Raw genomic sequence first — 24,994 nt, forward strand, 5'->3', positions numbered from 1 at the left:
TCCACATTTCGCAGTATTCTTTTCCACTCGAGAAACATGCCTGTATTTTTACATTTACAAATAGCAGAATTACATATCACATTCTATTTGACTAGGCTGGCAGCCTTCGCCCATATCTCCCCAATCGTTACACAGGTTACCAGCCTTCTGTACTTTTTCATACTCATGGATGGACCTCTGGACTTAGCACCACAGTTATGCGAATTGTAAAGAAAAATAACGAAAGGAATGCTTGACCGCTTTGTTTCTACACCATCCAACAGCTACTGAAAATTACACAGAATAAGTTAAAAACAATCGTAAGTAGCAAAAGTTTAAGACACAAGATATAAAAACTACTGCAATACAAGAACTTAATGAAAAGCGATTAAGCTAACCTACTCCAAATGAAGTTCTACGCTTCCCCAAATTACTACTTGAACTTTGGTGTACAATTCATTTACTTCACGTCTTTTCCCCTCCCTTCTCAGAGCACGTTGGTCTGCGTAGTGCGCCACGTATACAACTACAGGCGGGCAGAAACAACGAGAAACTAGTTTTCCCTGAGGTCTATTAGTGATTTGGACCTTGTTCTCTTATCTTCGTTTTTATGTAGTTAGTCAGCATTGATTCGCAGTAGTTGTTGCAATCTAGACTTTTACGTGGATGAACACTGTTTAAAGACGCAGCATTCAGGGAAAACGTTAAAGCAGTTTGTTGAACATTTAGGCTCAGGGTAAGTCTAAACCATATGCATATTTTTTTCTCGTTTACTGCTGCTTCGTCTCATTGATATTGGCATCTTATGTTTTCAAAGATGTATAGCTATGTTACAGAACCTGACAACTCCTGACCATATCAACAGGCTGTTGGAACGAAACCCGCGGGGTCTCTTTTTCTCACTTTGACTCTTTCGCAGACTTTTGTGGGATTCCAGGTGTATATCATCGTGAGAAAGTGGTATGCTGTGTTGTGCAGATTCCTCATCTTTTGACCCGTCAATGCCCAACGAGTATACCCATTAATAGAGTGCTCTGATTCAATTTTGTCTTTCGCCGGTAACGTGGAAAATTGGGACTTCATTGAAAACGAGATGATATCAGATTTGTAAGATGGATGTGGTGTTAGACGTGAGTGGTGACCCTTTCGTTAACTGGAACTTTTTATCATTTTGCGTTAACTTGTAACTTAGCTTTAGAGGTCGTTGCGGACCATGTGGATCACCACTAACTTTTTATTATAGAATTGTACCTCTGTTTTTCTATCCACCCTGTCTAGATGTAGTGTGCACGAGTACAGAACCTAGCGGTGACTTCTGAACGTAACCTTTTAATTGAGTCCTACGTGCAAACCCTTTAATTTAGCCAGCTGAGCCTGCTTGCACAGCCAGTATGTCAGCAGCTTTAGAATATATGCTATTCCTGCTTCTGTATTTCTTGCCACGTCAGAGCCTCTGAGCTGTTATTCCTTAGGCTAGCATCCCGATCTTTGAACAACAGCCCTGTTCATAAGGCTTTTTTTGGATTAAGTTAGGTATAACTTGCTGACAGCATTCTCCACAGAAGACTAAGTGGATGCTGGAGCCTGCAGCAGTAGCTCCGCGCAGCAGCAACTATTAACTGTAAAGGAGCATTTTTATTTCTTCACAGTAAAAGTTTCTGAGCTGCGACGATATTTAATTTTTGTAGTGCGGTGAACTAAAAAGTTGTTTTGAGTACCCAGGGTAATTTTAAAGTAGCTGTATAATTTAAACTCTTGATTGTGGGTACATTGCTGCCTTCTCTGGTGATTTTTATGCTTTGCCTCCATTTCTTATGTTTGGTTTCAACAGATTGCTTTGACAAGTTTTATTTGAAGTTTTTGTTGCAGCTGTATTATTGGTCTTGGGTGCTAAATTATTTAAAATTAAGATGATATATAATCATTATATGTATTGTTAAGCAGTTTCTGTGTCAAATTTACATCTGATTCCCGTTAGGGGTCGCCACAGCAGATCACCTGTTTCCATTTCTTCCTGTTCTCTGCATCTTGCCCTGTCACACCAACCATCTGCATGTCCTCTCTCTCACCACATCCATAAACCTTATCTTAGGCCTTCCTCTTCCTGTTACCTGGTAGCTTCATCCTTAGCATCTTTTTCCAAATATACTCCGCATCCCTCCTCAGCACATGTCCAAACCAACGTAATTGTGCCTTTCTGGCTTTGTCTCCAAACCTTCCAACCTGGGCTGACCCTCTAATATACTTATTCCTAATCCTGTCCACCCTCGTCACACCCAGTGCAAATCTTAACATCTTTAATTCTGCCACATCCAGCTCAAGCTCCTGCCTTTTTGTCAGTGCCACTGTCTCCAACCCATATAACATAACTGGTCTCGCTACCCTCTTGTAGACCTTCCCTTTCACTCTTACAGGTACTAGTCTTGTCACAAATCACTCCTGACACTCTTCTCCACCCACTCCATCCTGCCTGTACTCTCTTCTTCACCTCTCTTCCACACTCACCGTTACTCTGAACTATTGACCCCAAGTATTTAAACTCCTCCACCTTCGTCACCTCTACTCCTTGCATCCTCACCATTCCTCTATCCTCCCTCTCATTCACACACACATTCTGTCGTAGTCCTGCTGACCTTCATTCCTCTTCTATCTAGAGCACATCTCCATCTCTCCAGGGTCTCCTCCACCTGTTCCCTACTCTCACTACCGATCACAATGTCATCTGCAAACATCATAGTCCACGGGAACTCCTGTCTGACCTCGTCTGTCAACCTGTCCATCACCATTGCAAATAAGAAAGGGCTCAGAGCTAATCCTTGATGTAACCCCACCTCCACCTTAAACGCATCCGTCACTTCCACCACAGACCTCACCGCTGTCACACTACCCTCGTACATATCCTGTACCACTCTTACATACTTTTCTGACACTCCTGACTTCCTCATACAATACCACAGCTCCTCTCTAGGCACCCTGTCATATGCTTTCTCCAAGTCTGCAAACACACAATGCAACTCCTCCTGACATTCTCTGTACTTCTCCATCAACACTCTCCGAGCAAAGATCGCATCTGCAGTGCTCTTTCCCGGCATGAAACCATACTGCTGATCACTAATCATCACGTCCCTTCTTAACCTTGCTTCCACTACTCTTTCCTATAACTTCATGCTGTGACTGATCAATTTAATCCCTCTGTAGTTACTACAGCTCTGCACATCACCCTTATTCTTACAAAAATCTGTACTAAAACACTTTTTCTCCATTCCTCAGGCATCCTCTCACTTTCCAAGATTTCATTAAACATTCTGGTTAAAAGCTCCACTGCCATTTCACCCAAACACCTCCATGCTTCCACAGGTATGTCATCTGGGCCAACAGCCTTCTGCATTCTGCATTCTCTTCATAGCTATCCTTGCTAATCCATTGCACTTCATGATTCACTATCCCTACATATCATCCAACCTTCTCTCCTCATTCTCTTCATTCATCAACCCCTCAAAGTACTCTCTCCATCTCCTCAACACACACTCCTCGCTTGTGAGTACATTTCCCTCATTATCCTTTATCTCCTTTATCACCTTTACCTGCTGCACATCTTTCCTAGCTCGGTCCTTCTGGCTAGCCAATTGGTACAGGTCCTTTTCTCCCTCCTTAGTGTCTAACCTTTCATACAACTCTTCATATGCCTTATCCTTAGCCTTCACCAGCTCTCTTTGCCATGCACTTCATCTCCTTATACTCCTGTCTACTTTCATCTCTCTGACAGTCCCACTTCTTCTTTGCCAACCTCTTTCTCTGTATACTCTCCTGTACTTCTCATTCCACCACCATGTCTCCTTGTCGTCCTTCCTCTATCCAGATGTGATACCAAGCACCTTTCTAGCTGTCTCCCTTACTAGCTGTGCTGTAGTTACCCAGCTATTTGGTAACTCTTCACTGCCACCCAGTGCCTGTCTTAACTCATCCCTGAACTCCACCTCACAATTACCCTTTTTCAGTTTCCACCATTTGATACCAAACTTTACAAGTTGTTAACAGTTGGTGCATGAATGTGATTGCAAGTTTCATATAGCTAGTAAATATATTTTATTACAGTACTTGAAGTAGACGTGTGTACTAAAATGATGTTTTATGGGGGAATACACACAGAAGGGTTTTAGAATCTGCTTGAGTAGCTTAAGTATTGCACAGAATGGCCACTAACACCTTCAGGCTCTTGTCTGGGGTGAATTTACCTGGAAGTGGGCAAGCTACTAAAACTTGGAGGTTTATGATGGTAGGAGCTAATAAGTGGGAAAACACTAATTGGTTATAGTGAATTGTAGAGTAGAGCTGGACTTCCTATGACATGTAGTAATATTTTTTTTTAAACCGCTCTAATAGTTCCTGGTGTTTTAATGGCAGCATTAACAGGGCTTATGCAAAAGCAGGCTAGTACAAGCTGTGGTTTTGGCTACACATGTCAGTAGGGCTTTTCATCACAATGACTGAGTAAGAATAGCTGTGAACCTCCTTGTAGATGTTTGTTTTCTGTTGATTACAGTATATGATTTCCTGTAGAGGTGTAAGCAAAATAAAACACTTGGCCCCTCTTGGAAAACTGTGAAATCTCATGAACCAGGTTTAGCTTGAAAGGGGTCAGTTTGTCCAACCCTCTTACTGCATTAGCAGATGAAATAAGTATGTGGGATTTGCATCATTCATATGACTTTAGCTTAGTTTTTAAAGCAGTTTATTTTGGTTCTGATGGATGTCATTCATTGGCTAGTAGATAAGTATCCTTTAAACATCTCAATACCTCCTAACTTGCATTAAGGGAGTGCATATAACTGAGGACTTTGAGAGGAAATGTCAACGGTATGCTTTCATAAATTTGAGGAACAAAATTAGAGGCCAGAGTTTTAAATCCTCTTATTTGAATGCCTTATTCTGAGCAAGTCTGGAGACTTGTGGCCTTACTGGTGCTAGAAGAATACAATCTTACCCTGGAAGGATGTTTTATAGTCAAGGGTGCAGTTTTGTGTACAGTGCCTTAGGCTTTGATATACTTGAAAAACCTTCATAGACATAGTGCAGGAAGTGTCTCCATGAGGACATTGTAAGGGGAATTGTTGCCAGGAAGAGAAGAGTTGCAATTTATGTGCTTGTTGCAGGTGATAAGTGCCGTATGAGCAGCCTCTTTAAAAGGTTGGAGATTCTCACTGTTGTATGGGCATGTAACGTAAAATGAGTGGGTGAAGTTAACCTCATTCTGAGGAAATGCTTCTTTAATAGCAATCATCATAATGTTCTGAAATGAGATTACAGTACGTTTTGGGAGGAAAAGTCCCCTGCTTAGTGTCAGCTTAGTGTCAGCTTTTACAAAAGTGTTTGTAGAGACCCAAGATCCCCACCTCACTATACCCCCCACAACTTTAAGTATACTAACTACAGAATTAAGAGCCTTGAAGTTAAGGGGAAACTTTGTTTATAGTCCCAGTTCCCTAGTTTTACTGTTATGATTGTCTGTTCTTTAATTTAAATGAAATTGTCTGACTAAATCTATGTATATTGAAATATTCAGTCTTTTGAGCCATTAGCAGGTTCTAGTGCTGCAGACAATCAAGTCTTCCCCCCTGCCTCCTCCAGGCATTTGCTTGGTGCAGGGGAGGAAGTTCTTTATTGAACTGGTAGGTGGGCCTGTTCGACTGAGTGGTCTAAGTATTAATCTGAACTCTGCTTACCTTTACCAGTCTGAGTTAGCACTGAGCTGCCTTAAATACAGTTGTAGCGCTGTGATGCATGAGTTCCTCCACAGAGTGACATAGACAGTGAAGAGTTTTGCTGCTATGGCAGTAGTAATTTACTTTGAACATTGTGCCCTCTTAACAGAATTTGTAAATGAAATTTTGATTCAGTGTGCATATTCAAAAGTAAGTGAAGTTACTGCTCTAGTAGTTTTTGTTCCACTTGGGTGTCTGTTAAAGGGTGATCTGGCAGCGTTGTCTAGTTAAGTGATTTGCTTAGAGCTGCATAGTAGACGGATGGAGGTGGAATGAATCACATTCTATCCCTTTGACTACAGGAAGCAACTCCTTAACAGCTCAAAAGCCTTATTTCTCTGCACTGGCAGTTTGGAAGTTGCACTTTTAAATATGTATTCAAGTATAAAAGCTTCATTTGAAGGAGCAGTGAGGGAAATGAGTTTCAACAGTTGTATAGCAAAAATGTACCCATAATATGGTTAGAGAAAGAGCTTGAGTTGTGTTTTTATACTGTGAGGACTTGTACAGTACATAATTTGACTTGAGCTGTCAGTACTGTTCAGATCATTTTATGATTTTGTGGCATGTATGTTCAAATAAAGGTCATGTGATTTCCTAGTGTGTCAGGACCGATAATTTTAAGATGTAGTACTTGTGTGCGAGCTGATAAGATGGCTTGGAGTTGAGGTCTAGCTCGCTGCTATTCAATATAGTGCTCTGGGACAGGATCCTTTTGGTTGTGGCCTTTCAGTGAGCATTGATGTAGCCCAGATCCTAATTAGTCATTCTGTGTGTGTGCGTACATGTGTGTGTGTGTGTGTGTGTGTGTGTGTGTGTGTGTGTGTGTGTGTGTGTGTGTGTGTGTGTGTGTGTGTGTGTGTGCGTGCGTACGTGTGTGTATTTTTTTTACCAGGAAAGTCTGACTTTTTTCTATAAACTCTGGTTGATTACATCACTTTGTTCTAGCATGCATTTTCTGAAAGGTGTGAAGCTCAAGTGTATGTCATTAATTTCAATACTTGATTTTCCAGAAAAACACATTTTATAAAGAACATTCTGTGAAATTCTGGACAATTTGAGAGGTAAGAGCATATCCCTTTTCAGTGGAAGCCTGGGGAACAAAGCTGTACGTCTAAGAAAAATATTTGGTTGATGGCTGAACAATGAGATTAGTTTAAGACATGAAATGAAATACAGTCAAAGTTACAATAGTGCAAATTTAAAAATGCATAACCTCTGTATGGTCATGCCCTATTTGTATAGTGGAAGACTGTAAGATGTTACAGTGAGTGTTTTGTACTTACCATAACTATTGATCCTTGTCTTTTTCCATTTGGTTCAATCTGTGGGTTATCTGATCTGACCCTGATCCGATGCCAACCTTTCCAAGAGACTTCAACTCTTGAGCTTCTCGTGTTCTCCCCGCAGTGCTTTGCTCCCCATCTACCTTAAATCTAGTTTAATATCTCCATGAGGGGCAGACATTTTGAGAACCACTCCTGGACCTTAATGTGGGATCCAAAGGGAGAACCCTGAAAGCTTGGTTGCCTGCTGACATGACAAAAGCACTAAAAAGGGATAGTTGAACAGGATGAAAACTGGCATGTACATAACTTTTTTTTTTTTTTTTTTGTATCTGATGTCATTTTTCTGCCTGGCTTAAAGTTGTAGGACAGAGTCCCCAGCCATGTATAATCCCAGGGAGGTCCCAAGAGAGAACATTTCACATAATAGCAGAACCAAATGAGGCCTGAACCTTGACTTCACATCCTGTTTTTAATGGGACACAAATGTATAAGTAGTAGCAGGACAAATGTTAGTATAGGCTCTGGAGTATAAGGTATTAGAATTGGCTACTGCTCTGGTAGCATGACCGTTTGGTTTTGCTGGTAAGGACTTTGCATTTCTTTGGGGGGGGTGTTGAATCGAAAGGATTCTGACAACCATTTGTGAAGGGTTGCTTTCAACACTGGTCTGCTAAGCCATGCTTTGGATAATGAGATGAAAAAGTTTTTGATTTTCTAAACGCTTTTGTTTTGTTTTGTCAAAATAGTCTCGGCTGTCTGAATGTTTAGACAGTGCAGCAAATATTCACTTTGAAGTTCGGGAAAACTCACTGGTAAGTGAGTAATCTTGTTCAAAGTAAACTCTGAAGCTACTTTGGGTAAAACGATCAATCCTACCAGTAGCTGTCTTTCTAAAAAATCAGATAAGGGGATACTGCGGATAAGGCCTGCAACTGTGAAATATGTCTAGCTGAAGTAACAGCCAACAAGAAGTTGGTCTTCCAAGAAACCGTCTTTAAGGTAATAGTGGCTGAATACTCAAAAAGGTGGCAGGTTAAGATGTGCAGCAGGAAGGGCAAATCCCAAGGAGGAATGGGATCTCAGATTGGGAGATGCAATAAGAATGTACTCCTCAACAAAGTTTTAGAAATCTTTAGAGCAGCTGCCAGTGCATTCTCTGCTAATGTGAAAATTTTAAATAGTGGGCAACTGAACATCGATAATAGAATAGCTCAACCTAGTTTGAAAGGGGTTAGCAAGAAATTTCAGAATGGCATCAAATGGATCTGAAATGGAGTCTAAACTTTTAGACAGTTTAGACAAAGTTCAAGTTGCAAATTCTGTCTTACTTGCATAGATCTCCTGTATAGAGGGTTTCTGGGAAGAGGATAAAATATTGACAATTCTGTCAGAGCCTGAGATCCTTGGACATCATGGGGACTGGAGAAACCATGTTATCGGTTTGAGGGTATGAGTATTGGATGGGTTGGTACCCACTGGATGTGAATCAAACCTGGAATGAGGTCCAGGATACAGGGTGGCTGCTAAAGGTGAGGCCACAGAAAAGGGGGACCTAACTTTCAGACCAAGGCATTGAGAATCAGTCTCTGCAAAGGGCTGTTTTCTGAAGAAATGTTTTATGAGGAAAATGAGTGGGTATGCATACAAATGAATGTGGGGGGCCAAGTGTACAGAAGTGTCATTAGTGACTGATCCATGGGGGGAACCAGGATGTAAAAACTGCACTTCATGTTTGACGGGGTGGCACATTGTCGCAAGTGGTGATTGTCGCAAGTGGTGATCCAGAGCGTTGGAAAATCCAATCTGCCACTTCTGTATTCAGGGACCACTGTCAAGGAAGAAGAATTTTCTTTCCTTAACTGTCCACCCAAGATGTTCGGCATCCTTGGGATGTGTGTTGCGATCAGAAACCCCTGAGGAGCTTGCCCTTTGCCACACCCTCATGGCTTCACAATAGAGGATAACTGCATCATCTTTTCCATTTTGTTTAGGTTGGGTACCAAGCCACAGACGTTAATTTGAACCAAGATCACACCCTTGGGAAGAATGTCCTGAAAAGACTGCAGTGCTAGGAGGACCGCTATCCTCTCCCAAGATATTGATGTGGAGATTGTCCTGGAATGATGACCATGTCCCCTCTTCCCTTTGAAATGTGCACCACCACCCTTGAAGGGAGGTATCCCTAGTGACCCATGGTCTTAGGTTGGGGAAAAATACAAGGTCCTCCGATGGTGACTGGTAGACTCCATCTGATCTGTGCCCAAAAAAATGTTTCTTGTGATAAGAAAATTAATGGGCTATATTAAATGATGGTCATTGAGCTACTAACATTCACTGCAATATTCTTGTGTGGTACCTAGCCAGTGGCATCAAGCAAATCTATGCTGCCATGTGACCCAAAAGTGTCTGGGCCGTGAAGGTTGGGGGTTTGTGAGAAAGGAGTAAATGAGATGCTTCTGCTTGAAGAGGTGTTCGTGTGGACTGGAAGTTTTGCTGTTAGAGAAGCTGTAGCCAAATGGCAGCTTAAGAACTCCAGTGCTTGAATGGGCTGTAAACTGGACTTCTCGTAGTTCACAGTGATTCCTAAGGATAGACATGAGTGGAGTAGAGAGTCCTGAGTTTTAATCCGTGCCTCCCTCATGAGTGTGGTGAGGAGCCAATTGTCCAACTTTGGAAAAACCTGGGACCAGTGCACTTGGTAAACAACTTGGGGGCTGTGAAGGGCAGCTCTGTCAATTGATGATAATTGACTCCAAGCAAAAGCAAAGAAACTTCCTGGAATGCCTCAGTCTTTATATGATGGTAGGCATTCTTGATCTGTTGAACATATTCAATTGTCCATCCTCTGAGGCAGAGTGGATGCCCTGACCATTCAGAACTTGGTCTGCTTGACATAGCATTTCATTTTGCTCAGATGCAAAATTGGTTTCTGGTCCGGTGTTCTTTGACACTAAAGATTGTGAAATACACTCTAGACCCCTTTTTTTTGCCAACTTCTGAATCTCAGCTTTTGTGCATCTTCTCTGACTGGGTGAAATGGCTGGGAGTAATTTTTTTGTTTTCCCTCTCTGGGAGCACAAATGGAATTGTACATCCTCTGGTTGTGAGATTCAACACCTATGCTTCTAAGGGGATGGTGTCCCAAGCTTTTGGATGGAGAGCCACGCGACCTCTGAGTGCCTGCAGAGTAGGGCAGCCTGTCATCCCTTTAGGAATGTTAAATGGCCTTCCAGAAAGCTCCATCAAAGCCCTGATTTTGTGGACTCCTCCCACTACATGGGTGGTGTCCATTCTTTGCCCCCCCCCCGCCATGAAGGCACCTTTACCAAGAGAGTCCTAAAGAAAATACTGCTGCAATTTGTGAACAAAGACCCCCCCCTCCATTCTGGTTCCTGTAGGACCATTGAGGAATGACAAACCAGCAGACTCCGTCTTTCCATCCTGCTTACTTCTAGTTAATGTGCCCCTGATCAAGGACTCCTTAAAGCAGTCCACAAAATTTATATAATACAGGCATATGCCGGTGCCCGCTGCGAGAGTTGGCAGCATTGTCTATTTCATAGTTGATAATGGTGCCTCAGAGTCTTTCTAGGCCCTGCTGAGTCTTCTACCTTTGACACAAGGTCATGCTAAAATTTTGTCAGATGAGCCAAATAAAGCATTCAGTGTAAAGGTTGCTGAAGTGTAGACATGCTTTCCTAAATGGTCCAAAGCCATAGAGTTCATGTTTGGGAGAAGGACCAAGGAGCAGTCGTAAATGACTTTTTGTTGGCTGCCACCACCACAGTGGTGTAGAGTGCAGGCCCCTTACTCCAATTATGGCTGATCCTTAGGCATAACCAAGATTATCAGGTTTTTGAGGATTGGTTGCACCCTGTCTGATTTCCTCCATTCTGTCTGGGACACCATGTTGATAATCACGTCCAGAGGAGGAACCACCCAGGACATAAATGGGCCTACACCAAAGGCCCCCAAAAACACACAGACTGTGGAGAAGGGCTTTGGCGGTCCAACCACTGCCCTGGCAAAGAAGTTCCATAAAAAGATTGCTTTCCGTATCGTCAAATGTAGAAGCTGATGGAAGACATCTGGAGCAGACACTCCTGGGATCCAAGGACCCCAGAGCGATGCCAGGCTCCAAGGCTGACCTGATCTGCTCTGAAGACTGGAGCCAAACCGTTGGGCCAAGGCTCTGAGAGGAAGGAACGACTCCTAAATCTGGAAAGTTGAACCTGACCCTGAAATCCTGGCCCCAAACTCTCTGCTCCAAGATGCACTCAGCTCTGACACCACCAGAGTTGAGAGTGCCAAGTTAAGGGTCTGTGCTTAAAGCAGCCAAGCTGTTGGTGCCAACTTGAGTGATGGCAAGGTGACCAGATTCATAAGCCCTGGAGCTGAAGGGCCTGGGGAAGGACGTAAAAAAAGATGGACCTGGAGACAGTGTGGCAGGGAGGAGCCCTAGATGAATCTAGACCTGTAAGGAACAGTGCATCAGTTACTCTCAACCAAGCAGGCTGACTTGGCCACTGACAAAGGCATTTAAACCCTTGTGCCAGTGTTAGGATTTGATCTGGAGAAGGGGGATGTCTCTGGTGAAAGATTTCTTGGAGTAACTGGGGGAAAAAAGGAGATTGCACCCTACCAAGTCTACCACCCTGTTAGCCAAGAAGTGACTGGAAACACTTAAAGCCAGAGACACCAATTCCTTAACCCCCCCCCCCCAAAGCCAGCACTGTAGGGGATAGCCTCTGAGAGAACAGAGCTGATCCTAGCACCAAAGCAGCCAAAGCCTGGTGGATGTTTAGGTCAGGCTGATCAGAGGAATTGAGACAGTTGTTTGTAATTCCCCCCCCCCCTTCCTTTTCCTGGACTTTAGGGTTCTTTAGATTCTGTCCACCCCCCCGATTCCTTTCACTCTCTTAACGGGCTCCTTCACAGATGAGCCCTTCAACTTTGCTTGGTGCATGTTCAGTCCATGATTACCAAATTCAGCCCAATACTGCACTGAGGCTGTAGACTCTCTAATTGGGGATGTGTAAAGCAGGCAGATTGTGGCCTCAATCCATGCGTTTTTTAAATCCTTTATCCTTTTTCCATGATGAAACTGAGGAGAAAGCCAGTTGGCCACCAACCAAAACCAGCAAAGCACACACGACACCCAAACTTTATTACCTACTAACCTAAGAGAGACATGCACTAAAGAATGATTAGGGCAAAAATATCCTTTCATTTTTAATTTTTTTTTAAGGACTTTGAAAAAGGGCTGGAACACCGCATAGAGTGACAAACAAGAAGCTCAACGGTGAAGGAAGGTGGCAAAAATCAAATTAGCAAGCCTGTTGCTAAGCACAAAGGATACAAAATTATAATTGATGGGGTTCTCAATTGCATTGCAGCCCCTCAGGGTGGCAAATGGGATCTGGTGTAGATGGGTGGAAGTAAGGTATTACAGGTAAAGGAGGTAGAGCTTTAGAGCTGAAGTCTCTTGGAAAGGCTGACATGGGATCCAAATCCGATACGATAACTCACAGATTGAATCCGGATGGAAAAGACAACATTGGATCCAAATTTGTCCAAAGAGAAGAGTGATGTAGGCTGAATTGGAGAAGGCTGTAGTTGGTTAATAGTGGAGGCAGAGGAAAAAAATGGAATAAATACTGCAAAACTGAGTGTGTAACAGGTGGAGTTTGGAAGGGATGAAGTAGTGCGTATAGGTGGTAGTAGCTAGTGGGAAAATAGAATATAGTGGTTAGGTTATAGTTAGTATGAGATGAAGTTAGGAACATAGCGAGTTTAGGTTAGCTGGTTTGTGGAAGTAGTTAGGTTGTTTGTTTACTTGAGGTGGAGTCTGATAAATTCCAAAATCTGGCCACATAATTTAAGTAGAGAGGCTTCAGCAATGTTGTCTATGGGTTCTGTTGGTGGAGCATAGGTTCCTATCCTTGTACTCATGTCTCCAAAATCTGGAATTTAGTTCCTACCACCATCAAACAACAAGCCAGCATATCCAGTTTCAAAAACTTGCTAAAACAGTTTGCTCTGTTCTTGCACCTCCCCTGCTTGGACTACCTTTGCCATTACACACAGTGATTACTCCTGTATGCCTCAACAATGGAAATTCTCACTGTAAATTTCCTGTCTCCTATCCCTTGGTCCTTACTGCCATTTCTGTTGTATTTGATTGCCATTTGACCAGTTCTTCCCTCCAGCAAAATTCCATCTTATTGTTGTCTTCTACATCTACCTCATCGTAACTACAGCTTTCTTTTTCAGTATCACCTAACATGTATGCACTATTCTCCATTCCTCACCTCTTCTCTACTTTCTACTCCTATGTAAAATTGTAATTTGGCATTTTTAAAGCTTGCTGCACATGCTAAATTTATCTTCTATTAATATGTAATGACTTTGTATTTTACTGATTTGAAGATGTATTTTTTTCTAGCGTAGCTGCCTTTCAGTTACTTTATTTCTATTAAGCTTTTACATTTTTCTCTGTTGTATAAAATTGCCTATTTTGTTACTGGAGTTTTTCTCCCACGGGCCTCTGCTGAAATGGGGCTACCACACCCTATACTGACTATCTGGATCAACAAAAGCAGATCTATGATGTTTTTCCAAACTGGACAGTTATCTGGTTTTATGCACAATTTTATGGAAGGTCAGTAACTGTATGTAGGTAAGGTGGTGGGGTTAGCTGTAACAAATTTAGCCGTTTGAGTGCTAGACTGGGATGAGAGTAGGAAGCAAGATTAGCAGCAAACCTTATAATTTTGTTATAACATGATCCTAGTGTTCTAGTTGTGTATATATTTTAACGTTTGTAAGGTGTAAGGGATGTGTACAGAAGTGCTTGAAGTAGGTATGATGAGGAAATGGATTTCTTAGCTTTATTGCTAAGGTGTGGTTTGGATCTGTACTGATTACCCAAGTTTCTGATGTGTGTGTAACCATTTTAAATACATACTGGTCAAACTTTGAATATTTATTTGGGATACTAACTCTAAGGCCATATTATTTTGAGATGGTGTGAAATAAGTGTTTCTGAGCTGTTTAGTGCTTTAAGAGTAACATTAGTTTGGTTTTCTTCGGATTGTGGGAGTTTGTCAGTGTTTTTGTAGTTAGGCTAGTTTAAGAAGGATTGGGTCTTAACTAACAACCCCACATTGTACCCTCACACAGGCAGTCTCCCAGACACCTTAAGTGACCACAACATAATATACTTTATACGTAGTAGAACAAGCATATGCAAAACCACTAACTATATATCCACTAGAAACACACACAAATTCTCTCCTGAGGTCCTCAGCACTTTACTCTGTAACTGTGACTGGACCCCCCCTAAAAACCCTCCCACTTGACCAGGCTGTAGCATATTTCAACAAAACATTTCTACAACACCTAGACACTGTTGCTCCATTGCGCAAAATCAAGATTAGAACCTCTACAAACCCCTGGCTCAGTAAAGAAACCAAACAAATCCTCAAGTCCAGGGACGCTGCCTGGCGTTACTATCAAAAAAACAAAGAAACACAAAGCCTAACTAAGTACCAAGAACTGCACAACCGTGCAAAACAATGCATTAGGCTGGACAAAAAATCCTACTACACAACATTACAAACTAAATACCAACACAACCCACAAAAATTTTAGAAAAATGTAAACCAGCTACTAAAAGCCACCCAAAAGGTTACCCCCAAACCAACCATCCCTGACACTAAAGTTCCCATCGAAACACAATTCAACTCCCACTTTGTGAACTCAATTCTATCCTTAGTATCACAGGACAGTTTCTTCCTCACTATTCCCCCCCCCCAACACAAATAACACTAATACAAGCTTTACCCTCAAAACAGTTTCCACCACTTCAATCAAAAGCATGCTCTCCAAACTAAAAACCTCATCAACAGCAGCCGACCTACTCCCCAGCTATTTCTTGAAACTCGCAGCAGATGCTATTGCTATCCCAGTCTCCACTCATAAACAGATCAGTTGTTGAAAACTATGTGCCCAAACTCTGGAAAATATCCTGTGTTACACCCATACATAAAGGCGGGACCTCCACTGAACTTAATAACTACAGACCCGTTGCTTTACCCCCCCCCGGCCAAAATCCTGGAAAAATGTATCCATGCCAAAATCCTGGAAAAATGTATCTATACCCAGATGCTAAAATCCTGGAAAAATGTATCTATACCCAGATGCTAAACTCTCCTACACAGCAACATCCTGTCACCTACTCATCATGGTTTCAGACCTGCCCATAGTACGACTACAGCCCTCCTCTGCTTCACAGACACCGTAAACCGTCTTAAAAATGAAGGCCTACAATTTTTTTTTTAAGCATTTGACAGTCTCACCAAATCCTGCTAAACAAACTAAACCAATATCTTCTATCAAATTCCACTCTTACCTGGTTCCAAAGCTACTTAACTGACGGGTACCAAGCTGTGAAATGGGAAAATTCTCTCTCTCCTCAGCTGCCCATAACTATAGGAGTCCCACAGGGTTCTATCTTAGGACCACTACTGTTCAGTCTTCACAAATGACCTCCATACCTCCACACAGAATGCATCTATAATTCAGTATGCAGATGACACTACCTTAATCTGTGCTGCACAAAACATTCCCACCCTCCTGCAAACAACTCAACTAGCATTCTCTGACGTTGAAAATTACCTTACCAAAGCCCAACTTATCCTCAATCCAAAGAAAACTCGGCTTATGATTATAACCAGTTCTAACAAAAACACTAACGGTCAATTCACTATCTACTCCACTAATGCTACTCCAATTGCTCCAGTGGCACTGGCTAAGCTATTGGGAATAACCATAGACTCCCACCTAAAATTTGATAGTCATCTCAACTTGACTGTTAAAACAGTACATGCCAAACTGGGGTCGCTCTACCGTATCAAACCATTTCTTGCCAACAACACAAGATCAACCATTGCTCGCTCCCAACTTCTGTCCACCCTACTCTCTGCATCTCCCATTCTGACTAATCTCAACAAAACTGAAATAAGCAAAATTGAAGCCTGCTATAACAGAATTGCCCGCTTTGCTGCAAATTGCTCCTATAGAACTCATCACTGTACTGCTTTGAGACAGCTCCACTGGCTTGAACTGCCCAACCTCCTAACCTACAATCGGCTCTGCCTCTGTCATTCTATCTATTACCTCCCCAATAAGTGTCCTGCCCTCAAAAACCTAGTACAACATAACTTAGCCAAAAGGCCTCTTAGATCATCAAGCAAACTACTACTAGAAGTCACCAACAGCTACAATAGCTTTGGTGATGCACTATATAGTAGTTCAGTGGCTAAAAAAATGGAACTCTGTCCCTACAAGCATTCAAAACACATCATCCAAAGCCTCCTTTAAAGACCTCATCAGGCAACATCTCAAGGAAAGTTGGCAGTGCCATGATTGCTCCCCAGGCTAGTGAAAGCGGATAACACATACATACAAAATCTAGAGCATTTGATAATAGTTTTCAATCTTACTCAACACTGGCTAATCTACAATGTATGTACTGTACCTGTGTACTATGTATGTATTCTACCTATGTTCCAAATTTCAGCTGTACACCACAAACCTATTTATTACCTTTATGTTTTTGTTTGTTCTCTCCACTGTAACTGTTTTATGTGCCGCATACCACTGTAAAAACATGTCTCCTGTAATTTGTGTGTATACTGATCATGTCTAAATAACTAAATGTTTCTGTAACTTTTCTTTGTGGAGCTTTTCTCCCCGGGCCTCTTCTGAAAAAGGGCCTTTTCGGCTCAGTCGGACACCCCCGGTTAACAAATGAAAAATAAAATAAATAAGTGTTTGTGGTTTGTCTAATGCTGGTGATGCACATACAAGGGTCATCTGCATAGTGCACTAGTTTTGCTTGTTTGGAGGTGGAATAAAGTTTGAAATGTTAAATAATAAGAGGGCCTAAGATGGATCCCTGTGGAATTTCTACTGAGACAGGAAGGAAAGATGAATAGCTCTGCTCCACTTAACTGCATGTTGTATGGCATAAGTAGCTGTGGAACTAGGATATGTATAGCGGAGTGGGAGAAGTCTAAGGAGGAGAGTTTTATCGGATTTTAATTGAATATTGTGTTAAATGTATTGGATAGGTCAAGATAAATGGTTGAAACTATATTTGTTTAATCATCTAGATGGTGGTAAAACTGAAAAAGAAGGTAGTGGTACTAAGCTTTGGCCAGAAACATATGTGGTGGTAGTTATGAGATTCTGTGAGACTTTATTAGTTGCGAGTGGATATATTTTTCTAGGATTTTAGAAAGTCTGTCTAGAATTGCTATAGCTCGACAGTAAACTCAGTGGATGCTCCATCTTTGTGTAGAGGCATAATACTTTTTCTGCACATTGAGCAGTACTTTCATTCATTAATAGAACTGTTTTAAGGATTGACTTAGGATGTGAAAAAGATTCTTGCATACTCTGCTGTAAGATTCAGTGGCTATAGTTGTAGGCTTTTGTTTGAGATGCATTTTACTGTAGAGTTTGGTACACATTGAAAATTTGTAGAGTTTGTCTGTTTTTAGGTTGTTCTGGGATTATAAGGGGGGCTTGGAGAGGCTGTTTTTGAGCAAGGAATGGATAATACAAATGAAATGAGAGCTAAACTGGTTAGCTGCTGTTTCTGTTAATGGGATGTGGTGGTGGTAGTAACAGTAGTCTGGTTGGAGGGGGGTTTAAGGATGTCAGTAAAATAAGTAAAAATCCAGCCAAGTGTGGTGGTGCTTGATATACATTTTTGAGATTCTCATTTGCAGCATTCAAGTACTGTGCATGTTTCAACATGCTGTTGTGGGTTGTTTCCTAGAACTGTGCTATCGTTTGCAGGTAAGATTTACTAAATGTTTATAAAGCAGATTTGTTTTTTGAAATTGAAGTGCCTTGTTCTACGTGGAAATGTCTGTCTCTGTCTGATAAATAAATGGGACTTTTGCAAGAAGGTGGTAGCACAAGCTGTGCAGTATAACAAGAGAAAATTGTTGCACCTTTGTAAGTATGTAGGCCCAAGAACAACAAACTCAAGTAAGATTTCAAGGTATTAAACAATATTACTCCAACACAGGGTTTTAAGACTTCACCGCATTGAAGGTAATAAAACTGCAGGTTGCCAAAGTCCAACATGTACAGCACAGGTAACCTCAAAGTCCTCCAGTAACCGAGCATTCCTTGGTAAAATGCAATTATTCCACAGGGCTGCCATCTGAGACTGATCCCAGGCCTCCAATAATCTCCCTTCACTTTAACCACTTCTCTTTGTGAGTGATACAGACGCGCCTGAAATTCCATTGCCTTCTACCATTTTGAAACGTGCCTCCTTTTTAAAGTTGGCTCACGTTTGGATACATTCTCACCTGGACCTCTGGCAAGCTGGCTTAAAGGTGCCGGACTTCATTAGTCTGCTTCAGTAACTTTACTGTGTACTAGCTTTACAAATGTATTTGTCACTCAAGTACTCCGAATGTCCTCACAGTAATGTCATTGTGCTGAACTACCCTTATTGTGGTATGGCTTGCCTGCTTGGCAGTTCTAGTGGTGCCAACACGCTGTGCCAGAGATGATCCCCCCCCCCCAGCTTTAACTCATTGACTTTCAAATGAGTTGGAAGATCTGTGGGCAGTGGACCGACCTACCACAACCATAAGTGGAATAGTTGATTACAGCAGTCCAGCACAGTGAGACTGATGTTCCCTTTCGGCTGATGCAGCCACCAGAAGGAGGTCTGATCTTTGACCTTGGTGAACTCCTTGCCTAAAAGGGTAATATAGCAGGGAGTCTGATGTTTACTTGATGGCCAGGAACTTTTAGGGGTGGAGTACTTGGTAAGAAACTTAAAACAGAAACTAAGATAAGATACTGGATTCTCTTTGGCACCCACTTTCTGCCCAAGCACAGCCCACAAATCAACCTCCAGGGCTGTATAGACAGTAAAGGGTCTCAGAAGTCGGAGACAATAAGACTGACTGCGGAGAGGTACGGCTTTGGCTTTGTACATTTAATATATCCAAGATACTTTACCTTTATTGTCTATGGTTTTGCACTGTGGGTATTTAATGGTAAGCCCAGGCTACTTCAGTGAACAAAGTATTGCCTGTAACTTGGAGATATGAATCAAGTTATTTTAAATGGATAATATCCTCTAGGTATGCTGCAGTGCAAGCCTGATGAGATTTTAATAGTTTGTCCTGCAGCTTCTGGAAGGTTGTCGGAGCCTCTTGGGAATGTATGGTGTAACTATACACTGAAACAACCCATTCGTTATAAAGAAAGCCTTTCCTTCCCTAGTCTTGCACGATAGATTCGCACCGCGCACTAATTCCTGGTTCACTAACTTGAAGTTTTCCTTATTTATTGATTTGCTGGGTGATTTTTCATAGGGTCACACTCATTTTGGAAGAAGCTTGTTTTTAATGTGGGAATCTGAAACAGTACTTTCTCCCTCACTTGAAACTCCTGTTGTAAACTTTCTACTTGCTTAAGCCCTTTCCAGTCATCCCCTTCAGGCTGTCCTAAAGGTCGTGGATATTTTCTTGTAAAAGGTGTCCTTTCTTCTTCCTACATATCCTTCATACACTATATCCCATGTAGCTAAAGTACCAGTTTTATGTATTATCTTACTTCCCTTGACACTTCCACACTGTGGGTAACTCTATGAAGTTGGTTATTTTTGGGCTGACCGGCAAATTTTTTGTGACTGACTCTTCATATTTTGCAGACCTATCCTGGTGGGTTTTCATCAGCTGTGCAGTACCTACTCGGAACTAGTATGCAACACGGCAGAGTCGCAAGCTGATAAACAGCCAGTTCTTTCTGCAGAAATGTCTCCTGTTGCCTGTGATCAGAAGTGGAGAATTAGATAAGTGGTGGTCAAAGCTTTGCTGCTGCTAAATTTTAACTGTTTTATGTGGAAAAAATGTTAGCAACCATGAAGTTGAGTATTGGTGAGTATATAGTTGCTTAACTGTCCAAGAGAAGTGGTCTGTGGACCCTCTAGCCATAACCAGACCCTTAACAGTAAACGTTTCTGTATGCAACCAATAGGAAAAAAAGTTACCTTGGTTTTAATTTTGCAAATTATAAATTAATACAAACCTTAGAACATAGCAAAATCACCAAGATGAGACTAAAAGATGCTTTGACAAAGATCCTGGGTGGTATTCATAGTTTTGCTGTTCACGCAAGTTTTAACAGTCATCGGCAGATAGTGGGGCTGCACCTGTATTTAAATAAGCTAAGCCCAAAGAAACGATGTTCATTTCAGAAAATCTTGGCCACGCGAGAAAATGCCCACGATAGTTTTGCATATCTGAAATGGTGTAAAGTGGAAAAAGCTGTTGTGTACATGAATATGAATGCTTTTTGTCATTTTTGCTAAGTGGCTGTTTGGTGCTAGCCTGCACAGCTCTCTTGAACTTGTATGAGATCCTATACTGTATTGAAATGAGCACAGCTGGCCTGCAGCTTATTCAGACTGTTCCAAGATTTCCTCTACCTGTAAAGCATGCCCCTATGTTCTGTTTTTAAGGTCGGAAAGGGGAATATGACAAAGATGGGAGGGGGGATACAAGGAACATATTAAGAAGCTTGTGGGAGAGGAGGAGTACTTTGTTTTTGTGGGTAATAGATGACCTTCCCATTTTCCAGCTCTTTTAAGAGGGAAGTTGTTTAAAAAGTAAGGGGATTAGGGAAGACTTGAGGAACATAGAAAAATAAGTGAAAGATAGGAGAGATGCACAGATTAGTAGGCTGACATGGTTAGCCAATATATGGATGGCAGATCAAAAGGGATGGGGAAAAGATCCTGAGTCAGTCACCACCCCAGTCTAGAGGGCCTAAAGTATTCCTCCCTTTTTAATAGACCAGAAAACTAGACCCTGATGGTGTGGGGTTCAAGGCCCCTCTCTCTCTGATCTGAGCTGACCATGCTAGCGAGCTGGAGGAGAGATTACAGTGGGTGTAGACATATCTCCACCATTGCCTCAAACGGGCCCTGACTCTATGCATCGGGGGTTACAGGGTTGGAGCTTATGAAGATGTCCCCTGTGGTGTGCTGAGGGATGGAGATGTGGTGAGCTGACTGTCTGGGAGGAGTGCATCTGAGCTAGTCCAGGATGCCTTCTCAACATTGTAGTAGTTTTACAAGAAATGCAGTTGCCCACTGGCACAGTAACATGCCGCATATCCCTAGAGTAAGATGGTCTTTTGCAGTGGTTAATAGGCAGGGCCAGACTACAGGTCTCCTTAATTTAATTAATTTAATTTAATGATGCACTGAGCTATTACTTAATATACTGATTAATGCACCTGAGCTATTAATATAATGACTACTGCACCATCATGGCAAATGCACACTGGCATGTGTATCCCCATTGCAACAGAGGAGTAGAGTTTACAGGAGGTACTGCCAGGAAAAGTTAAACCAAACCCTCAACTCAGAATCAATGCATGATCTCTGTTTCATTAAAGTTTTGTACAAGGCAGGCAGATGTCACCCTTACATGCTTCACCATCAGTTGAACCATTAATGTCAGATGTGGTACAAAGACTAAAGACAATGCGCAAGTGTGGTCATCTGCATTAACCAACTTTTCTTGCACTTCTTCATTGGGTCAGCACCAGAAACTACCTCCATACTGTGCCTTATCACAGCAGACTGTTGAAAGCAGCATGGCTGTTTCTGCTACTCTAGCACTTGTGACACAGCCTGTGGACAGTGCCATGCAGTCACAAAGTGTACTGGCAGAGCCCTCTGTACCACAGCCCTAGCAGTATAGCTAGCACTTGTCAGTTGCCATTGACACTATGCAAATTATGATTATTGGTAGACTTATGAAAGACTGCATTTCTTCTGTTGAAAAAACGAAAATATCTGATGTACAGTCCGACCATTCATCGTCAGCATAACACACAAGTGACACTGCATGCGCCAAGAGTTTTGTGTGAATATTTGAAGTTGTTGCCAAGTGAATCCCGTGGTCTGTAGTTGTGGAGCAGATGCTGCACATGATATGTTTGTTTGTGTCTTTCGGCTTTTTCCCGGTTAGGGGTCGCCACAGCGGAACTCCGGTCCGCTAATGATTGGCAGTAGATTTTTACATACTGGCTTGCCGGGCCTAACACACAACCTTCAACTTAAATATACTGCATAGACCATAGAGGTGACTGAAAAAATGTTGTGTAGTGTTTTGGCTTGTGTGCCTTTTTAGACTTCAATGTGTGTTTCTAAACCTTTCTTTTGTATTAAACTAACAATAAATCCATCTGTTATACACTCCAATATTAAATGCACTAAAAATGCCAAAAAAAAAGATTTCTTGCTGTTCCTAATTATTTTAGAAGGCACGCCATTTATAATTCAGCCTAGGGTTTCAGTGTCTGATATTTAAGAATTAATAATCTTTCTTTCCTTGTTAAAACATATTTTCTATTAAACCACCATTTCTCAAGGTAGATTTTTTTTTTTTTTTTTTTTTACTTGTAAAAACACACCCACTTTTATCGTATTTATATTTCCCGTGTTGAATATCGGTGTGGTGGTCTGCCATTGGATTATCAAAAATCATTCACGTGTTCTCACTTTTAATTTTCTTTTAGACTGCCCGATAACATTTAGTCCACAAATACATAATCAACCGCCTTGTAGCCACAGATGTATCAACACAGCATTTAAATTCCCTGCCCATTAGTGCAGTTAACTTCTCCAGTAATACACTAGAATTACAGTTACCACAAGGAAAAGTTCCATGTGCCTCCTTTCCATCCACAGTGCAAAGCTATTGTAGGAGAAAAAATTATATCCCTGATGTTCCTACACTTTTTACATGAAGCTTTAAAATCAATCTTTCTTTTTTTTTTTTTTTTTTTTTTTTCCTTTTTTCAAATGTTCATAGTCTGTTTAAAATACTCCAGGGATTATTAACTTATCTCTAAATACCGTTATACTTTGTCACAAAATTATTTTTGTCTGTTTATATTTTAAAATGATTTTTACTTCACCATCTTGTGAAGTTGTATAAAGTTTTTTTTTTTTTTTTTTTGTATGTCTATAGAGTAGTTCCCTTCTAAAACCAATCCTACACTAACCACAGAGGTTGCTGTGCTCTTGCTGTCGGCTAGCCACGGTCATGGTGGTAGGAACAATAGAGGGAGCTGCTTTGCCACTATCTGTAACTGGCTATTGCATTTGCACAACAAACTAACAGTCACGTTCTGCAAAATGCAGCAGGGGGTAAATCTCCTGCATGCAGTAGCAGGGTCATGCTAAAGGACACTCCCATACTTGTCCAGGCAACAATCACCCATTGACCATCCTGTGTCTAAGACAGGGTATAAATGTAATTGCTCAGTAGTACCTGTAGCACTCTGTAGATACATTTCAGTACAATGCTTTACACTTCCTAACTAGGTACCATACAGGTAGAGTGAGTTTGTGTGCCAGATGTGGGAATCGTAGGCTTGGCAGTTGATCGGAATGCTAGCCTTTCCTGTTTTGATATTGCTCCCCTGTGATCCTGATGGGGCCCTAATGGCACCACTGGTGCAGCCTGTTATACCAAACTCCTCCGGAAAGTGTGGCCTTCTGTAGAAGGTGTGTGTCTTGCTGTCTGTCCTTGGGTGACACTGGGAAATGTAATTATCCACACGTGCCAAGAGTGCGTCAAGGGAACTGCTGAAGTATCCTCAAGGCAGAAGAATTATCCAAAGTGCCCCCCAGTTTCTCTTGACAGTCCCCATGGCAAGTATAGTGAGAGCTATATATACCATGGTATCCACAGGTATAGGAAGGCTGCACATCCTGCCCATTCTGCAGATCATTCCGGTTCCCCAAAGCCTGTACTTTGTCCCTGTCCCACTCCTACATCTGCTCAAGATTTCCTGGGTAGCAAAATTCAAAAAGGTAGGCTTTTTCTCAGGCATCAAGCACCAGTGGGCATACCTTTATTTTTGGCACTACAAAGACTAGCACCTTGAATGGGAAATGGCTGCATTGGCAGCAAATGCAAGCATTCCACAGATTGCAAAGCAGATGAAAAAGGTACAACTTTCCTTTTTATAAGCTTTGTGTATTGTGGAGATGTGTATCAAGTGATTATGAATTACAAAAAGGTGGGAAGATATACTAATTAGGATTCCTCCGTTATAATTCATTACATCTTCATCTGCATACGACTTTCCTAGACTAGTTCAAACATTGTCTCAGTGCATCTGATATTTCTGAATCGTCCAGCCATTGCATATTCCTGCTGTGCATCTTGCCCTAACTTTGCTTTTAATAGTAAATATGAATAATTCTGGTTTGGCCGAATTCATTATTGATTTGGTTATGTAAGAATAAATGTCATGCATCTAGCCTAAATTAAAAGAATTGGCTACAGTATATACAAGATGTGTAAATTTTGATAATTGCAAAAAGTGAAGATGTAGCTTTTTTGTGAGTGGTAGTCTTGTCTTTTTCATTTGAAGGCAGGTAGGCCACATTTTGTATTTTTTTGTTTTTATTGTGATTGTATTGGTTTTGTTTTTGTATTCAGAAATGAGTAGTGACAGCAAAGAAGTACCAGAGAAGTGGTAACTAATCTTAACTGATACGTGAGGGAACTGAAGCATTGATTAGGACTAAGATTTAGTTAAAAGAAATGTATCGGACCCATATGCTTAAGCAGTGAGATTAATTCCTTTTCCTCACTGCAGCTTACTGTAGCACCCACCAGCTTCTCTCTCTGTTCATTGTGACTACTGGACCTGACTTTGCCTCCCTTGGGTACAAGGTGACCAATGTCTGGTTGCCATTAAGGGGATCAAAGATATTGGTGCAGTGTCATACTACTGCTGGTTGTGTGCTCCAAGTCCCATGGTAGCCTTGGGGTGTTGGCAATCACTGTCTTTGTGAGGTGCGTGTGGGTCTCGCACACTGCCTATGCAGCA

The 24,994-nt window shown here is 41.6% G+C and overlaps 1 protein-coding gene across 1 annotated transcript in view; it reads left to right on the forward strand.

Annotated features, from left to right (window-relative positions):
• The first annotated feature begins 469 nt into the window (after positions 1-469).
• Positions 470-24,994, forward strand: part of TMEM263 (transmembrane protein 263) — a 165,498-nt gene continuing 140,973 nt past the window's right edge. Inside the window, exon 1 of the mRNA XM_044088149.1 lies at positions 470-715. The gene's annotated coding sequence lies outside the window, so the exon portion shown is untranslated. The remainder of the gene's footprint in view (positions 716-24,994) is intronic.

This window comes from Protopterus annectens, chromosome 11.part0 (assembly GCF_019279795.1).
Source record: "Protopterus annectens isolate FY-2018-M chromosome 11.part0, PAN1.0, whole genome shotgun sequence".
In the NCBI taxonomy this organism is placed as follows: domain Eukaryota; kingdom Metazoa; phylum Chordata; order Ceratodontiformes; family Protopteridae; genus Protopterus; species Protopterus annectens.